The sequence below is a fragment of the Chlorocebus sabaeus genome, chromosome X (genome assembly GCF_047675955.1).
Source record: "Chlorocebus sabaeus isolate Y175 chromosome X, mChlSab1.0.hap1, whole genome shotgun sequence".
NCBI classification, from domain to species: Eukaryota; Metazoa; Chordata; class Mammalia; order Primates; family Cercopithecidae; genus Chlorocebus; species Chlorocebus sabaeus.
This window is the reverse complement of record NC_132933.1, coordinates 141,467,038-141,488,148: the sequence shown is the minus strand read 5'-3', so window position 1 is coordinate 141,488,148 and position 21,111 is coordinate 141,467,038. Positions and strand designations below refer to the sequence as shown.

Below are 21,111 nucleotides of genomic sequence, written 5' to 3'. Positions count from 1 at the left end.
ATGGAAACCTGTACTTTAAAGCACCTTGGAGAAGATCACAGAGTTCCCTCCATAGCCTTGTCATTCTGTAATTTACATCCAGCCTCCCACAAGTTGAACCCAGACAAAAGCCAGGCCTGGGACCAGAGTAGAGACTCCAGATTCATGAAATCAATCAATGCAAGTCCCAGAGGGGTGGCTACGAAGTGGAAGACGTGTTTGGGGGTAGCTTGTGCCAATTTGTCAGGGTCCCACTGTACTGAACCAGCTGAATGACTCTCCACTTGCTCTGTGTAAGAGGAGGAGGGAGGACAGTTGGATGTGGCCCCTGAATTTCAGCCCTTACAATTTAGTTGAATGAATCATGTAACATTTTAAAACAAATTGCAGCATAATTGTAATTAGCAGTGGGAATGTGAAGCCAGAGGTGCAAGTGACCTGAGGAATCTACCATTAGATAGTCCCATGATGGTTTATCCACTTGGAAAACTGTATGGTTATATCTGCTAAACTCAGTCATAGGCCTATCCTCTGATCCAGCAAATTCCACCCCTAGATATATAGAGTACAATAATCTCATCATATACAAGAATGTTCATACTGTCTTGAGGCATAATTGCCCCAAATAAAAGCGATCCAAATGTACACCAACTGGTGCATGACAAACCAACTATAGTCTGTGCACATGATGGAATACTACTCAGCAATAAAAAGGAAAATGCTACTGATGCACAGAACAAATGAATTAATCTCACAAACATTATGTTGGGAAAAAGAAACCAGACACAAGTGTACATACTGTAAGATTTCACTTATTTATTCTGCAACTGAAATTCAAATGTTTAAGTACAATAGGCAAATGGAATCCATGGTGATAGGTGTCATAATAGTGGTTACCAAAGGGGGAAGGTGGTATTGACTAGGAAAGTGGTACAAGGGAACCTTCTAGGGTGCTGGAAATGATCTATATCTTGATCTGTATGGCAGCTACTGGAGTACACCCATATGTAAACTTTCACTGAGCAGTACAGTTCAGACTAGTATAATTTACACCCTTCACTATGTGTATTTTATACTGCAAACATAAAAAATAAAAATAAATTTAAAATCAATCCCTTGCCAAACCCAGGAACTTCCAGTGTTGCCTGTCTTATGAGAAAGTCAATTGAACTATTTGCCCAAGTCTCTCGTTCTCCCGCAGTCTGACCTACCCAAGTCTCCTTTCTTCTGCTTTGTGAGAGAAATGAGCATGCCCATTCATCTTGGAGGCCTTCCCTGCTCCGTGACATGTCCAGCAGAGCTGGAAAAATGACACACTGAAGTTCCCTCTACTTTCACTCTGTTCTGCTGCTAAAAGCAACCTTTAGAGGAAAGTCATCAAAGACCCTTAGAATAAGACAGAGAACCAGCTTGAGCTTCACCATCTGGCATCTTTCAGAGAACTGCAGCCAGGGCAGCCTGATGGGGGCATGTGTATACAGATGTAATTCAATGGTCTAGACAAGCCCCAGTTTAGGGACTTTCACTTCACTGTGGTCTATTCAGAAAGATGAACACTCCAGCCTTAGAACTTTTTCTTCTGTCACACTTGCCTTTAAGCCCCTGAAGCTAAAAATCCCTTTCCCTACAAACACTATTTAATTATTAATCTATTTAAACAACACAAGGTGAATCCCTGGGTCTTTAAAACCTTAAACATAGCCTTTTGATCATTACCCCTGAGTAAGTCACCTCTTAAAACTGGGTCATCCTAGATTTGGTTTGTATTCTGTCTTTGAAAAATGTAGTAAGTCACTAAATGACATTCTTGTAAGCCAAAAATACTCTATCATCCCCACACTGTGTACTTACATTTTAGGAATGACTTCTGCCTTCTAGCATTATTTATTGCTAAAGTGTCATAGCTAAGTTGGAGTAAAATGTTCAAGTGCAACAGGGTTGTTTTTTCTCTGTGTTTGAAGAGTTTTGTGAGATTGGGCAAAGCACTTAAAGAAATGATCAGTTCATGCTGCAAGACTCTTAAATCACCTTGGAATGAATCATCCACCTCCTTCAATTCTTAGTCCAATTGTTTAAGGCTCAAAGCTCCAGAAGGGATCTAGAAGATCATGCAGAACTCTAAGAAGTCTGTTCAATCTTAAACAATTTGAATTTCACACATTATTATTTCATTTAAATATATTTCAGGGTATATTTAAAACACTAATCAAAATTTCTTATTTGCATACCTGTACTTCCAAGTATCCTTCCCATGTTATTTGTTCACTTGGTCATGATTCAACAAATAATATTTTACATTTAACATTTTTATTTGTATAAATGTATGGGGTAGCAGTATAATTTCATTACATGGATAGATTGTGTAGTGATGAAGTCAGGGCTTTTAGGGTATCCATCACCAGAAGAATGTACATTTTGCCCATTAAGTAATTTACCATCATCCACCCCCACTGTCCTTCTGAGTGTCCATTGTCTATCATTCCACACTTTATAAATATTTCTAAGTGCATACTATGCACAGGTATTGTTCTAAGTCAACTAAACTGTATATTGACATGGCATGTGGTTTCAGAATGCACGTTTGATCCTTTGGGGGTAATGGAGAGAGAGAAAAAGGAGCAAGAAGCACATAAAACCTCACTTCAGAGGAGGCTGAAGTTCATCCAATTTGTTGGTTAAGAGCCTGCTAGGCTAATGTTATTCTTTGTTTAGTTTTTTTTTCTTTTTTAAAAAATAAATTTATCAGATATTTATAATTCACCTCAGAGAGGACTTAAAAATAATCTGTATGAGTTACTCTACTAGCATCACCTTTAAGAGAAAATGTGCCCTGCTAACTGGAATTTCCACGTCTTCCTGTCCCTAAACGTTACAGCATTTCCAGAACTGAATGCTGCCCTTTCTGCCAGAGCATTTAAATTAAAATCCTTGTTTGCATTTATTCTGCCTGCCTATAGGCTGAGTTAAAATTTTCCACAGTTAATGCCAATGCAAGGGTGATTACTTTTTTCAGAAAAACTTTACCCAAATCTGTGAAAGCAAATTCAACTTCAGAGTGTAGGAAGAGCTGAGGGCCCATCTGAGTATTAAAAATCACTTCAGATGGCAGGACAGGCCCTTCTTGGAGGCCCAGCCCCACCATTATTAACAGAGTTACTATGAGATCCTCTTAGATGGGTAACCCCTCCCCCAAACCCAGTGCCTGCACTATGCCATCCTATTGTCCTGCTAATCTAGCCTCTAGAGCCCTAGAGTATTTTTAACATTTTGAAATGGAAAAATCATAGCATATAATGTGCAGCTTAATGAATTGTTACAAAACATTCACCTGTCTAACCTTCACTGAGGTCAAAAATTAGAATATTGCTAGTACCCTAGACCCCCATGTCCCTTGGCTGTATTTCCCTTCCCCATCCCAGTGGTAGACACTGTCATGACTTCACTTCTTCACTTCCCTTTTCCAGCAGGGTTTCTCAACTCCAACACTCTTGACATTTGGGAACCAATCATTCTTTGTGGTAGAGCCTAACATTGCAGAATATTTCACATCACCCCCAGCCTCTACCCACTATATGCCAGTATTATTCCCCCTACACCAATTGTGGTAACCAAAGATGACTCTAGACATTGCAGATGTCCCCCAGGGAGTAGGGAAAGGCTTAATCACTTCTGGTTGAAATCCACTGCTTTTTAGGAAGTTAGGCATCCATAAATATTAGAGCTTAGTGTTGCCTGTTTCCCAACTTTGTATAAACAGATTCATAAGTATGCTTTTATTGTAGCTGACTTCTTTTGCTCAACATTCTGTTTCTAAGGTTCATTCATGTTGCTGTATGTAGCTGTTGTTTGTTCATTCCCATTGCTGTCTAGTACTCATTATATGTGTTTATTACTATTTATCTTTGTAACTGTTGATGGACATTTATGTCCCTTTCAATCTTGGACTACTGAAAACCACACTGCTTAAACATCATTATACATATTTCCTTGTGCATATGTGCATGCATTTTTATAGGGTACAAACCCAGGAATATAACTGCTGGGTCATAGGCATGCATATCTTCAACTTTACTAGACAATGCCTAACAGTTTTCCAAACTGTATTAATTAGAATCTTTATTTACACTATTGTATAAACAGACTGAACACAGTTTATATGAAGACTGAACACAGTTTAGAGTTGTCTCTTTTTAAAGTTTTTTCATGGAGCTACAGAGATGAAATTAAGGAAATCAAAGTCCAGGATCAGAAAGGAGAGTTGGAGTAGCAGCTTAAGGCCCTCCTCATCTGAAATCATGTGTCTCCTGTAAGTGAAGAACCTACCAGCCCTGCTAGGGCCCTGGCATTGGCAATGACAAGGCTGACTTCACCCATACTCACAGACAGGAGCAATGAATACACCGAATGTGCTTTTGAGGGAGGACATCTCATTAGGCAGAATTTCAGCAAACTGGGGGTAAAATCTCAGCCTGACAACTGTAAACATATATGCCATTTCAGGAATTATCATTTTGCTCTACAGCCATAATTTCTTCCCACCATGTTAACCCTTCCAGGGATGTAGAGATAGAAGAAATATAAGGAAGAATGAAGGTCCTCATTCTTTTTTCCAGGTAAGTTTAGGGAGACAACCCCCAGCCTGAAGACAGCTGGGCTGAAGAGCAGTGAAGGAAGAATTCCTGGTGTTTCCAAAAATGGTGCCTGGAGCTGTGGTCACATAGGAGAGATGGAGAAGAGAGAGGAGAACATCCTGGCACAGCATAGTACCATTGTCTTTGGCTTCAAACCCTAGTACGAAGAATATCATAAATACATGCATCAACTGGAGTCAAGAATATGATAATCTGAGAATTCAGGGAAAGAAAACAAGCAAGGAAGGGTGAGGAAAAAAGAATGACCATTACAGTAGGTTCTATTTGGTATTATTGGCTTATCTTGTTTTTGCCATTTTGATATTTTCACTGAAGAATTTCTACTCTATGCCACACAACCAGAGAGGGTATCCTTAAAAAGTACCTAAAAAGAGACATTTCTTATATGTTCAATTAAAGGGTCATTAGGCAAAAAAGAGAGGCCGCAATTTCTCCAGCTATGACTTTCCAAATAACCGTCTGGGAATTAAGAAATGATTTTTCATTTATATCCATAATCAAATGTTAGTCTATTGCCTTCATTCCTCTGATCATAATCTCCTTTCTTCTGCACAGTTGCACAGTGTTTCAGTTGTCTAAAGCCTGCAGAATTCCCATGACAACGCCAACACTGCAGGTGCTAGAATTATTGTTTGAAATGGTAACAATTCCACTATTCATTAAGTACCTACGTCACAGGCTCAACTAGATGCTTTGCAAACATCTGGATCCGCAAAACAACCGGGAAGAAAAGTATGATTATCTTAATTTTATTTATGAGGGTAATTAACTTGTTTTGCACATCTAATAAATGGTGGAGTTGCGATGTAAATGGTAGTTGACCCCAATCTCTTTGCAGGCCATTCCAGTATGTTTCAAGGTGGAGATTCTTTTTGACAAGTCAGACCCATTCATTAGATTGCTGGTGTCACATCCACACCTCCTAGGCCAGTGATTCTCAACAGGGGAAATTTTGCCACTGAGAAGAAACTTGGCAATATCTGAAGCTATCTTTGGCTGCCACAACTGCAGGGGAAGGGTGTCACTTGCATCCAGTGGGTGGAGACCAGAGATGCTGCTAAACATCCTGCGCTGCACAGGACAGCCTTCACAAAGAATGTTCTGGTCCCAAATGTCTAGAGTGCCAAGGTGGAGAAACTTTTCACAGACATAAGGAATTCATCCTTTAATAATTTCCACTTAGCAGTGCCTCTCACACTAACAACACATTTTCTTTCAGTGAAGTAGGTCTTGCACCACCCAAGAAAACAAAGAGAAAGTTCTCCAGAGCAGAAGAGTAGAACTGAGCCCTGGGTCTCCACCCATCGTTGAAGACTCATACACAAGTGGGTCTCCACGCAACATGGTGTGCTGTCAAAAGGCTAACAGACTGGGTAAAAATTGGCCATTTGTGTGATCAAAACTGACCACTCTGGAGTTCTTTGGAGTACTTGACTAGTCACCCCCCAAAAAACCACTTTTATAACCTCAAGAAACTCCTAGCTTCAGAGGCTCAGGAGTAGGATGAATGATGACACCTGGCATTACTCTGGTGTCTGCAGGTTTCAAAGCAATTTCACATATATTGGTTTCCCTACCCCCCCTCGCCCACTAATCTGTCTTGTGATAATGATAGGGAGCAGCACATATAAGGCAAATGTTAAGAATTTGTTGTCAGGAGTGTAATAAAATGAGGAGAATAAAACAGAATGTCCTTTTCCTGCCAAGTCACTTAAACTGTCTGTATCGCATTAATCCAGCAAATAGAGAGGATGAGCCAGGGAGTTCCAGATCCCCCAGGAATGCTTGGTACATAAAGGTCAAGCACCAACAGTTTAGCAGGGCCTTCTTTGCCTTGCTGTGCAATAAGAACCAACAAGAAAAAAACTGCTCCAAGCCTAATTTCTTGATTCTTTTCTTTAGGGACCATGCCTTATGAAGGTGGTTCTCAGCCAGGGGCAAATTTGTCCCTTAGGGCACATTTGACAATATCTGGAGGCATATCTGGTTGCTGTAACTTGGAGGGAGGGGGAGCTGCTACTGTTATCTAGTAGGTGGAGGCCAGATATGCTGCTCAACTTCCTACAATGCACAGGATAGCCTCCCACACACAAGGCAAAGAATGATCTGGTCCCAAATGTCAATAGTACCAAGGTTAAGAAACCCTATTTTTGGTTAAAATTGTTACAGTCAAAATAATTCTAATAAATCAGAATCTAAGCATCAGACTGGGACTTTTTTCATTATTTCAACTTTAGTTGTCTTCCTTTGTGTCCTTGCACACAGCACAGATGAAAAGATATTACCTGGAAAGATAATAATATTTTTTCTCCCTTTCGGTGGAATACAGAACACGAGGAAGAGGGACCAGAAGGAAATGGCTAGTCAGTGTTTTTGAAGGTATGGTCTTCAGGACAATGGGCATCAGCATCACTTGGGTGGGTACTGGGTATATACCCAAAGGATTATAAATCATGCTGCCATGAAGACACATGCACACGTATGTTCATTGCAGCACTATTCACAATATCAAAGACTTGGAATCAACCCAAATGTCTATCAGTGACAGACTGGATTAAGAAAATGTGGCACATATACACCATGGAATACAATGCAGCCATAAAAAAGGATGAGTTTGTGTCCTTTGTAGGGACATGGATGCAGCTAGAAACCATCATTCTCAGCAAACTATTGCAAGAACAGAAAACCAAACACCGCATGTTCTCACTCATAGGTGGGAACTGAATAATGAGATCACTTGGACTCGGGAAGGGGAACATCACACACCGGGGCCTATTATCCCGTGCAACACAGTTTGAAAGCCACTGATGCAGTGATAGTACGATGCAGAAACTGAAACTCAGAAAGACCAGGTGACTTGTCCAATGTCATGCTGATAGCATGAGACAATGTCAGAAGCCATCCTGAGCTCTGGATTTAATGTTAAAAGAAGGTGGAAAATATTCCTAAGTATATGACTAACAAGCAAGGATCAGACCCATTCACAGCTACAGAAGAAGAAATGACCATAACATTTGGGCCAGTTCAGCACAACCCAGAGCCTGCTAAGTAACTTGCTACATTTTCCTGTGGTTTTGTCAAGTTTTCTCCCCATTGTCTTCATGACTAAGAATAAAAAGAATGCTACACGTGACTTCTTTTAAAGCTCTTAAGATAACTGATTTCCATCAAATTTTATTTTTTAGAAGCACAGAATTCTTTTTTCTCACATTAACATGTCAAGAAATTACAAATTTATATATAAACTACACAAATCATTAGTCCTCTTGATTTCCAAAGGGAAAATCCATGCAGAGTCTATCAAAAAGCCTTCTTACCCAGAAAATAATTTGTTTTCTCTTATCTTGGCAAAATAACTTAGCCACTTGTTCCCTGTTGTTGATGGGAAAGTCTGAGATTTGGAACAAAAGAAAGCTGTTTTGTACATTATAACAGATAATGTAACAACCTCAAAGCTATCAGTTTGCATTTCTGTAAGTCCCATTTTTGCAGTGGAATGATTGAAAGAACAGAAGATACTCAGTCTTTGAAAGTTGAAGGAGGACATAAAGATGATGAATAGTTTGAGGGGATGTCATGCATAAGAAAATCTTGTCCATATTTCTTCAGAAAGCTGGATAAGTACCAAGTGTGGAAGTTAAGGAGACTCAGAGTTTGTCTGAATATAGAAAGAACTTTCTGTATCTGACCTAGCAATTCTACTTCTAGTATACAGCCAAGAGAAATGAAAACATAGGTCCACAAAAACTTGTACACACATGTTCATGGTAGAATTATTCATAACGGCCAAAAGGTAGAAACAAACCAAATTCCCACCAACTGATGAATGAATAAACAAAATATGATCTATCCATACAATGAAAGATTACTTGGCCATTAAAAGGAATGAAATACTGATACAACATGGATGAACTTCGAAAATTGTAAGCTAATTGAAAGAAGCCAGTCACAAAGGACCAAATATTATATTATTTCATTTATACAAAATGTCAAGAATAAGCAAATCCACAGAGTAGATGTGGGATTGCCTAGGACTGCAGAGCTTGGGGGTTGAGGAGTCGAGGGGGTGATAGCTAAAGGGTACAGTTTTTCTTTACAGGGTGATGAAAATGTTCTGAAATTTATGTTAATAGTGGTTGCCCAACTTTGAATATGTTAAAGACCAAGGAATTGTTCACTTTAAATGAATGAATTGTATGGCCTGTGAATTTTACCTCCATAAAGTAGAAGGAAGGAAATAAGGAATGAAGAAAGGGAGGGAAGGAGGAAGGAAGGCAACTGTCCCAGGAGGTGGTAGTATCTTCTTCCCTGACCATATATAAGCTGAACCTACATTACCATCAGCCAGAGAGGCTGCACTATGTGGGCAGTCTCACTATACGACCTTCAAACTCTAAAATGTAATAGTCATTATTTCAATGTTTTATTATTTTCCTGTTTCCCTAACTACAACATGAGTAGTGCAAAGCTTCTATCAATTCATTCAGTCCATTATTTCATCCAATATTTCATTGCTAATTAAGGTAAAGCCTTGCAATGTTTCTCTGTCTTAATAATATATGTGCTTCTTGCTTTAGGTAGAGTTCCCCAGAAGCAGATACTAAGATAAGGACTGATGTGCAATTGATTTATTAAGAACCTGTTCCCAGGAGAAACGGGTAAGGGGTGAGCATAACAGGGTAGGGAAGGGAATAAAACCAAGTAAGCGTGTGATTTCTAGCAAAGTCCTAGTTGTCTCAGTCTGGTCCTGAGGGAAGGTCTAGGGTATTAATTACATCTAAACTTTGTCCCGCCTTCGCCAAAGAATTTGGACTTCAATATTTTCACACACATCAGTCAGTCATGGGCTGTGGGACACCCCCAGGGTGATGTAAACTCCCAGGCACTTCCTGTTCTTTGTGAATATAGGGCAACTGCTCCAGAACCCCACAGAGTGTTCACAGATGTTGGTCATTAGAAGCAAAACTACACAGAAGCTGGTGAATGGGACAGGCACACAGAACTGGTAAAAGATCTGAGATATTCTGGGCAGAGCACAGACAGAGTCCACTATGCTTTTTGGTTGAACACATGTTAAGCTCTAAAGGCTATTTATGACTTTGTTCCTATGTCCAGAGGTCTTGAACAGGGTAGAAGCTTGCAACCTCAAGATTTCAACCTGGGTGATGTATGAGTCGATCTTTTCATTCTCCTCCTTACTGATAAATGCATTGGCTGACATCTTTGCCTACATTCGACCTGTTTCATTTCATACACTGAAAATCTTCTGAAATGGGTAATCTGCCCACAAGCAACACAGGGAATTCCTCAACAGCTTTAGCATCCGTAGTATCACCCCAAAATAGCATTGCTGTTCTGCCTCTTACTTTAAGGTTGGGCAGATGCCAAAAGCTGCAAACCCATGGAACCATCCATGACTGGGTACACTTACCAGATTTATTTCCTTCTCTTAAATTAACACAAATAGGCCTATGATGCTAATTCTGGAGCCACATTCAAGTTTCACTGTTTCATCAGTCATTTCTCGAGCTCATTAGCTGATTAACACTTTTTTTTGTGGTGATTAAATTAGTGAGAAAGGACACTCATATGATCATGTAATCGCTTAAAACACAGCCAGGCACATAGAAACTCTGTATCAGTGTTTGCTATTATTACACAAGTACAGAGCTTCTCTCAGGTTGTATGATGGGATCTTTGTCCTCAAAATCATTCTTCCTGCCAAAGGGCTTACAACAGTTTTTCTGACCTATTTCAATTTAAAAAAAAAAAAAAAAAAAAAAAAAAAAAAACAGAAAAAGAACTGTTTCTATCTTGCCTTTACTTCTACTACTTCTTGCCAGCACTTTCTTCTTTCAAGTCCTCTGAGGTTATCACATAAGATGGGGTTCCTGGCAAAATTCCTCAACACCTAGCAGAAAGACAGCAAATATTCCATAGATTGAAAAATGAGAAATTCTTTTTAAAAAGGGCAGAAACTAAAAGCTCCCAGAACCTCTTGACGCATATTTTGGTGGTGAAGAGAGAGCCAGAGGGCTTTGCTCCAGGGTATGCTTTTGTTTGTATCTCTGAAAGTGCACGAGTTGAAATTCCATAAATAGAGGAGCTTCTGTACCACTTTCTATTGCTAATATTTTCTTTTCCTCTGACGTCTGTCCCCAGCATTTCAGTTCATGGTGAGTGCTTAATAAATGCATGATGACAACAGATGTTAGAAAGTGTTACAAGAGCACAGAGCATTCTAGAAAAAAGTAGGAAAACACCAGTGGGGGAAAACATAATCATTTAATAAATTTATGAAAACTTTAAAGGGAAAGCATGTTGCTTTTCAACCAAGAAGTTTCTAACAGAACAAACTTGTGGAGAGATAATTGTCTCAGATCTAGCACAGGGTGGGTAAAATTTTTTTTACATTTTTGAATGGTTGGAAAAGTTAAAAGAATAACATTTTATGATATGAAAATTACATGAAATACAAATTTCAATATCCACAAATAAAATCTTGGAACATAGTTACACCCATTCATTTACTTGTCTATGACTGCTTTCTCACTACACCAGCAAAGGTGAGCAGTTGCCAGAGACCAACCGCATATTCACTAAACCTAAAATATCCGGCCTTTTACAGAAAATGTTCACCGACCCCTGATTTAGAAAACTAAAATTGCAATTTGTTTCCTTTGAATTTTTTTCTACTTTTGGCTTTCATCTTTTCCCTCCTGGAGTTTTATAAGCCCAAAAGAAAAAATCATCTTCCATATATTCATCTCTACTAACAGGCAATTATTTTGTTTCATTTATAGTCTGGAAACAGGCAACTTACCAAAGAGAAACCAGACTGCTTAGGTCAAGAAGACTTCCAAATTGGATTCTACTGCTTCATGTATCTGAGTTTTTAAAGACACATTTGTATTATTTCTAGAAACCTTAGGTAAATGTATTTGGGATTCATTTTGTCTGAGGAAAGCACCTGCAGCCCCATTTCTTATAGAACAATACAAATTGTAACTAAAAACAATGTTTTCTTGTTGCATTTGTCTTTACTATTCTCAAACCATTTGACAAAGTATTTCCCTCTCACTAATTAGTGTTTTCTAAGTGTTATTGGAAGCAACCTGCTTGCCTTGCAAGTTTAATCCCACATTTGGACACATGCTTGTTAACTGGTTTCCCCTCAAAATTGAATGGGGCTTGCACCCATCTGCCCTGGATTCAATTATACCAAATGCCATGTGCTCTGAGAACAGAAAAGCAAAGGATTCTAAAACATCCATGTCTGTATTTGGCCCTTGACATCTTATTACTCTGTCTTGTCTTAAAAACCCTAGGCCACTCACAGGAAGTGAACTCAAATTGCTATTTATTTTTATGGCATAAACTTTTCAACAGTCTATGACTTCTATGTCACATCACACTATATAGATAAATATGTGTGTACCCGAAATTTTTAAAAATCCGACCCATTGTTTTGCACTTACTACAGTGCACATAGCATCCTCTCCACACTTTGAAAATTCCAAAATGCAGCCATCCTTCTACTCAACTTCTTGCCAGAGGAGATGCCCACTGAAATTCTAGGTCATACATGGAATGTGATTCCTTTGTTTTCAAGGAGAAATTTCCCTCCACCTATAATGCTCTTCTTCCTCTGTCACCTCCCTTCCATTTCTCCTTTGCCTGTGTAACTCCCATTAGCCTCTCTGAATTTCCTGGAGGGACATTCCCTGATTCACCTCACCACCCTCCAATAGGAGCTCTGCTAGCTTCCTGTTCATACCTCTGTTATGATGCTCATCTTGTCTGTTTCCTCCTGAAACACTTGTCTCCTCAAAGACAAGGCTGCCATACTCATTTTTTACCCCCAGAGCCTGGTCCCATATACAATAACCACTTGAGTAATATTTGTTGAATGCCGTTACTAAATACAATTTCAGGAGATGAGAACAATCAGCATCAGTGGTTACAGCACCAGCAAATCAAGAAACAGTCTCATCAGGAATCAATTACAATGGCAATGACTGCTGCCTGGAGGAACCTGGTGAGTTATACAACATAATCATTCATTGGGCCCAGACTTGACTGCCATACCCAAGTGTTGAATGTTGCAGATGGCTCACCATTCTCATTAGGACACTGTGATGTAGTATTTCAAAAGCAAAACTTTTCAGAATCATAATTCTAATACTTAGGAAAGAATAAACCGTATCTCCAGAAAAGGATAGTCCACAGGAAATCAAAGGGATGCTGTCCAATCTCAGGGCTTCCATTTTTGGTTATAGAATAAATATATCAAAGGCCCTCCTATGAAGGAATTCAGTATGACCAAGAGGTAAATGCAGCTCCCAGAGCAGGGGTGCTTCCCAACAACACATTAGTCTATGTAGAGTTTAGGAGGCAGAACTCTCTAATTTGGTTTCTCACCAAAACAAGTGCAATCTATTCAAAACCCTTTGAAAAGGCTGTACTTTGATAATTGGGTCTTGTCTTTGCATACTCTCCCCTGATCAACTCTGTTATCAGTGAGACTAGCTCCTTGATGTTTCCAAACTGAAGCGCCATCACGGGGCAGAATAATTTGCTTTTCCTAAGACAAGACTCTCTAAATGTTTTGGTTCACAAAGTGAGAAGTCCAATTAGCAGCCAACCACAGGAGCTTGGCAAGGACACCCTTGTTCCGACACCCCTAGTCCCCCAACTCAACTGTCCTCCCGGGACTGCCAAGTAAAAAAGAGAAGGAACAGGGAAGTTATCTCCCTAAGGAGCCCCTAGGGAAGCAGCAGTAACCCAAGCACAGGTGCCATGCCACTTTGCCTTCTACTGTCAGATTTTAATTTTCACAAAAATGAAAGTCATGAGATTTTCTGTGTTTTCTCCTAAACTAATATTTGGATTTCTTTTTAAAAAATGATCTTTTTAGGTGCTACACCAGACCTGGGAGGCTGCATCAAGATCACCTAACTCTTCTAAGATTCTTGTACACAGCTCCAATTCCTTCTCATCACTTGCCAGGTTTTTTTGTTTGTTTGTTTTTTGTTTTTTCCCTTTGGAGGATGGTAACTTAAAAAGAAAACTCATGAATTTCTACACATATGTATTTGAAATATACATACACACATATATGTAACATATACACATAGTCTAAGAAACAAAATGATATTTTTAAATGAAAGATTTTGGATAATTATGAAACAATAACTAGTACATCTTATGTACATACTATAACTATTGGATTGAATATCTAGCTTTAGTTACAGTTATTTAAATTTCATTTATAGCAGTGTCTTTAAAAAATTGCCATCAATTACCCTAATTCTTGGATTATTACATCCCTTCTATTCATTTTTAGCATTTGATATTTTTCTGTCCTTTATAACTCCCCACCGGCATCAATGAGAGGGGACAAATTTAACTGAATATGTCAGCCAAAAATTTGGGTGATTTTTTAAAAAGACCTGGCTGTTTCTTCTGACCCTCTTCTAAAAATAAAAACAACAACAACTGCCTCAGTTCTTCCCTTGGGAGTAATAATATTTGACTTCTTTTGTAAAATCTAAAATTGATTTTTTTTAGAAGTATACACATTTTGTTTAGCTTCCCACATAACACTGGGCAGCCAGTCAAAACTCAGGAGCACAACTGAGGCAGACAACACTTTGCATACCAACCGCTCCCCCAGTCTCCAGCACCCCTTTACAATTTCACCAAGTTAAGACTAAACATAAATGGGGGAAAAAATCCTTCCAAATTGCCTTCTTAGGGTCCATAAATTCCACATTCAGCTTCCTTGCAGTCTTTGCTCTCTCTTTTGGCAAGAAAGCCCAGGGGCACGCGGTCTGCTCAGTGGGTTAATCCATTGCAGTTTAGATACAACCTTTTTATTCTTGCCATGGGGTATGTGGAGCTGAGACCACCTAGTCAGTCACACTGTCAGGGTAGATGTAGTCAAATGCAAAAATCTGAAGACAGAAAATTTATTCCATTTGTGAATAAGACTAGAATCCAAAGGGCCAGGGCTATTATGTAGGTTCATGTGGTTGTTTCATGAGGGATGCGTTATAGGCATCATTTTCAATAGAAAACTGGCTGAGAGCAAGGCTGATACATTTCTATCATTAAAGAGATGTGTATTCTTTTATTTTTTGTTTTTGAAACTCTTTATTGAAATACAATATATAAGCAAAAAAATTCTGAACTCACAAGTGCACAACTCAATGCATTTTGCCAAAGCGAACCCCTTGTATAATGACCACCCAAATCACAACAATTCCTCTCCCGATCTCTACCCCTAAAAGGAACCGTATATTCTGACTTCAAACACCATTGATCTGTTTGCCTGTTTCTGAACTTTAAGGCAACAGAATCAGTCTTGTCTGGCTTCTTTTGTCAATATAATATGTTGTAGCAGGTAGTGAGGCTCCTCTTCATCACTGAAAAGCATTCCATCGTATGAATAAAACACATTTTTCCCTTTTCTATTTTTGATAGACATTTGGGTTGTTACCAACTTTGGATTATTAATAAATAGTGCCAATGTGAACATTCTGGTCCATCCCTTTTGGTGAATATACGTAGGCATTTCTGTTGGGCATATACCTGAGAGTGGAACTGCTCCATCCCAGAGGGGGACATATGTTCTACTTTAGTAGACACTGCCCAATAGCTTCTCAAAGTCTTTATACCAACCTACAGTGCCACCAGCAATGTATGAGAGTTCCAATTGTCCCATATTAATGCAACACTTGATACTGCCAGTTCTTTCTTTCTTTCTTGATTATAGTCATTCTAAAGGGAAAGCAGTGCCATCCCACTGTGGTTTAAATTAACATTTCCTGCTGGGCACGGTGACTCATGCCTGTAATCCCAGCACTTTGGGAGGCTGAGGTGGGCGGATCACGAGGTCAGGAGATGGAGACCATCCTGGCTAACATGGTGAAACCCCGTTTCTACTAAAAATACAAAAAATTAGCCAGGCATGGTGGCAGGCACCTGTGGTCCCAGCTACTTGGGAGGCTGAGGTAGGAGAATGGCATGAACCTGGGAGGTGGAGCTTACAGTGAGCCGAGATTGTGGCACTGCACTCCAGCCTGGGTGACGGAGTGAGACTCCGTCTTGGAAAAAAAAAAAATTCCTGGTGACTAATGAGTTGGAACACCTGTTCATGTGCATATTGGTCTTTGGATATCCTCTTTGTAAAGTGTCTGTTCATGTCTTCTGCCCATTTTTTCATTGAGTTATCTGTTTAGAATAGGAGTTGGCAACATTTTCCTGTAAAGGGCCAGAGAGACCACATTTTAGACTTTGGAGGCCATATATATAGTCTGTGTCACAACTACTCTGTTTGACAGCACAAAAGCAGTCACAGACCATATGTAAATGAAGGGGTGTGGTTGTGTCCCAGTAAAACTTTATTTACCAAAACAGTCAGTGGGCTGAATTTAGTCCACAGACAGTGAATGTTGACCACTGGTTTAGAAGATCTGTGTGGTTTTGGCTTTTAAACACTAGCAAAAGTTGGGCTATATACCAGAGCTTGCTAATTGTCTACCCAATATCCATTCTCCTGCCATTTATTGGTAAGACAATACTGAAGGAGGTGGTAAAAACGCCTGGCTAAAAAACTATCGATTTTGGAGAATAAGTGTTAGGTGGAGGGCTTCAGTAATTTTGGGAAGCTGTCCCAGCAAGGATGTCCTTCTGAACTCCCCTCTTACTTATTCTTTCTGTCTGATACATGGGCATGATGGCTGGAAATACAGCATTCATCTTGTGAGCATGAGACAACCTTTTGAATGGTGTGGTCCCACATGATTATCTTACCTTCATTACTAGCCAAACATTGTGTCTTCACATTTCCAGGTGAGAGACCGATTCTGATTACAGGGTCGAGGGCATATTACTACCTGGAGACATTTGCATACTTATTTTAGCAAAGGTACACACCAGAGAACCATACAATGCAAATATCCACTCGAGGCTTTAACAAGCACTCTCGTCTACATGTGACAGGATTTCATAAGGGGGAACAATCTTTTTTCCCCTATCTTTAACACCAAAGGAATGACTGCTTTCAAACCACCTCTGGTTTCTTCAACTCTCTTGTCTCATAGCCAAGCCTGTTCTAAAATCGTTCTCTTCTGTCTGAAGCATTGCAAAGCACTTTTCCAAGCAGGAAGCCTGAGCCCAGCAATACTGTGATTGTAAAAGCAAATATGAAATCCATTATAAACTCAGCAGTAACTCCCTACTTAGAACTTCAGAATTTATTTTTATTGAGAAGAACATTCTTTTAAAAGCACTGTTCTCTTCCTTGTTGTCTGAACTCTCTTTGCCTACTTGGACAAAAACTGAAGCTGTTAAGAGTTAAGGTTGAAGACTTGAGTATGTGGTCCATATGGGCATGAAATAGTTGAATTTCCAGGCTCTTAAAATAGTACAGGAAGGCATCAAAAACTGCTGCAGAGTAGAAGTTTTCTGACACTATAAGAACTCTTAAAACTGTTCCCCATTTTCCAAAACCACATGGGGGCCAGATAATTTTCACTCTTACTGTGTCACTTTTCAAAGTGGTGCCACTTAATAATTATATCCAGATGACAGATAAAAACTGGATTATCCTAGGCAAACCTAGATGTGTGGACATCCTACACACATTGCCCCTTCCTTCCAAGACTCAATGCAAAGTTGAGATCAAATATTCAGACAGAAGCCTAGGGCAGCAGCATGCAGATGTAGCCAATGCTTTTTAGAATATCAGTTAAATGATATCAAACCTGGAAATTTGCAGTATCTTATTAGGGCAGTGGTTTCAACCAGGGTGATTCTGTCTCCCAGAGGACATTGGGCAATGTGTGGGGACATTTTGGATGTCCTGACAAGGGTCAGGGGCTGGGCACTACTGGCATCTAGTGGGTAGATGCCAAGGATGTAGTTAAACATCCTACAGTACACAGGATGGCCTCCCACATGTGGCCCAAATATCAACAGTGTTGAGGTTGAGAAACTCTGAATTAAAGCCAGCAGAGCCTAGACCAATAGATAGGATGGGCCTTGTGCATTCCAAAGCACATCAGAATGAGCCTTATGCCCTGTGGATGGTTCAGAAGAAAGATCCAGTCTCACAGGTTGAGTAAAGTTAACTTCCCATCACACCACAGTCAGGGTTCATCAGTTGCTTCAAGCAGAGGGTACAGAAGTTAGTGTCAGACTATTGTTATTATATATGTTCAAATTACATCTCTCAATAAACTAACTTATTTAAAAGTAATTTATTACATCTGAGAGGTTAATTATTGTTAATGATTTGTTTGGGCTTTTGTTCTACAACCTGAATTAAAGGATCCCTTCAGGTATTATTCCTTGAAATCACCTCAGCTGACCACTGTGATGAGAATTTCCATGTCCAGAGTGAGAAAAGCAGATCATGAATTCCGGTATCTTTTTTCAGAATGGAGCCTGAATAAGTTCCATCTTATCTGGGCATGTTCCAAGTGAAAAATTCAATAATTAGGCTTTAGCAAGAAAAGAAATTGAAAACCAGCCATAATACTCAGCATTCATTTTCCAATACGGACCAACATGGATGTAAGGAGCTGTGTTTTTTCCCCTTAATTGCTTTTCACTCCTTCTTTTGATGCCCTACTCAGATAAATTCTCCATGTGACTCACACTGAAAAGAAAAAAAATGAGAAATTCTCTTGCAGCCAGAAGAGTTGTTGGCAGAAAACTGACATTCCGTTCCTTTTCTGTCCTACCAACGTACACACATTTAATTCCAAAGAATGACTGATGAAAAAAAATTTTTAAAACCTCTGGATCCTGGCTGAAACATCAAACCACCTCAGAGGGTGGCAACCTTAATAGTATGTATTTAATAGGCCTTAGTTGTAAATATCTAAATACTTTACAAAGACAACGAAACCACATAACTCTGATTGACGTTTTAAGGAATATCTATTTTATTTGTAGGGAAGTATATCTCACTTCGGTCTATCTTCTAAATCATAAGAACAACACTGAGTCTCACATCTTGTCAGATATTTTTTTTTTTTGGCCAGGCCATATTTTACTATAAAAAAAGGTGCTTATTAATGAGGAGTCTCTAAATGCTAGGAACAGATTTGCAATCTAATGTGAGTTTTCCCAGAAGACACTGAATTTCCATAAGGAAATAGTTTAAAATACCATCATTGGTCTAGTCAACATTGAATTACACTGTTTCACGTGTGCCTATGGATTACACGGTTGAAGGAAATGACACTGTAGTGTCAGACACGCACTTTCTCCAAGATGAGGGAGGAGGTACTTGAGTTTTCAAGGGAGTAAATTAAGATGACAAGCCTGATTACTGTCTACATCAGAATATCATGACCTATTAGTTTTCCACAAACCCATCTGTACTTAGAACCTTCCATGTGTCATCATTTACAAGTTACTTCATTTCTATAGCACCGTAACAAACTATGATTTAAATGGGTTTTTTAAAGCCAAAATTGAAAAGTCAAATCAATTAAAATATGAACTTGGAAACCTTCCCACAAAATTACATAATCCACTAGGGTCTTTTATTATCTTAGATCAGGGGTCAACAAACTACAGCTCTCAGACCAAATCGGACCCACTGCCTATTTTTGTAAATAAAGTTTTATTGGAACACAGCCACAACTCATTCATGTATTGTCTGTTTGCTTTAAGATTACAAAAGCAGAGTTGAGTAGTTGTGGCAGAGATTGTCTAGTCTACAAAGCTGAAAATATTTACTCTCTGGCTTTTTACAGAAACAGTTTGCTGGCCCCTGCCTTAGATTCCTGGGTCTCTTCCAAGTGAATACTTTTACACAGGGGTACTTGTATACATAATTAATAATCTTCAAGAAAGAATGTTATCTACAGACTTAGCAATAAAACATGCAAACAGTCACAAAACAAGAACACATGGTTCTAGCAAGAAAGGTGTTTCTAAGGGATGCTGGTTCCACAAAATTTTCACTTAAGGCATTGCAATTTTCATAAATATAAATTATTTATGAAATATTATTAAAATATAAATTATTGATATAAATATAAATTATGAAATATTATTTCATAAATATAAATATCAATTAATATAAAGAATTTGGCTGACATGTATATTTATTGATGCAAGGGTAGGTTTTTAAAAATAACAGATATAATAATAACCCACTCTATAGAAGACAGCTGTGCTAAAACACATACAGTCACCATTGGACAGCCTTTATGTTAAGGAAGTTGGGAATAACCAAGGCAGACTTCTAGAACAAAGGAGTACAAGAAAACTAAACAAGTATTTCTCCACACTTATGCTTCCACCTCAATTGGAACAGCTTTCACTTCCAAGCATATTCAGCCACTCTATGTCATGCATCCACTATAATTGTACCACTTGGAAATCTTAACCTCAAATATTCCAGTCTTTGAGCACAGCCTCCAATCCTTCCTCCTTGATTTTCTTCTGGATCATCAGCCCCTCTTGACTTTTGTGCCTTCCTTATCCAGCCTGGATTCCAAAGGCAGCTGCAGAAACCCTTCTTGCCCTTCCATTGTCTCAGACCATACCACCATATCTCCCTTCCTCAAGTTGGATGGCAAATACACTGGGGCCAAAAGTTGCACAAATATGCAGACTGGACACAGATCCACAATTCTTATCCCAGATGGGGTTCAGAGCACTGGTTGGCCACCAGTCCATTGCATTCCTTCCTCTTCCAGGACTTGCAGCTTTTAGCCTATACTCACTCCACTTCTTTTCTCAAGCCCCTGCATGAACTGGCACCACTTAAAGTTACCTTTTCTCTTGCAGAGAACCAGCATCCTCCATCCCTTAAAATATGCTGCTGTAGAGTTCTGATATAATTGTTCAGGGGGTGGGCCTGGACATCGGGATTCTGAAAGGTCCCACAGATGATGCACTCAGGGCTGGGAACCACTGGCCTAGACTTTGATTCCTCCCAAATGAGTGTGTTCATCTTAGCTCTTTCTCTGAGTTCCTACCAAAAAGCTCCCTGGACACCCCTGCATGTACATTCCACAGGCATCTCAAATTTATCATGTGAAATACCAAACATTATCCACACTTCTGTCCTACCATAAAGTATGTTTCATTGAAATGCCTCACCTTCATCCAATTTTCTAAGCCAGGGGCCAGTGATGCCTCCAGGGTTTTATATGCAGCAATATATTTTGGTGCGGGAGACTGGGACTAAGTTTTGTTGAACTGGTTTCTATACTTATCTGGGGAAGCTGGGAACAAGATGTTGTGAAAGCTATGAGAAGCATATTCTTCACTAGCCTTCCTTTGTCACTGCCAGCTGAGACACCCACCTTTGGCCGCTAACCCAACAAGCCACCAAGGCCAGTGGGCCCCATGTCAGAATTCTCTCTTGAATCTATACTTTTCATTTCCTTTGTGTCCTCACCACCAATGGTTTATTCACTGGTCTCCCTGGCTTTGGCCTACCATCCCC

The 21,111-nt window shown here is 39.3% G+C and overlaps 1 protein-coding gene across 1 annotated transcript in view; it reads right to left on the bottom strand.

Moving 5' to 3' along the window:
* The window catches only part of ARHGAP6 (Rho GTPase activating protein 6), a 538,479-nt gene that overhangs the window by 310,368 nt on the left and 207,000 nt on the right, over positions 1–21,111 (bottom strand). The gene's annotated exons all lie outside the window — the stretch shown is intronic.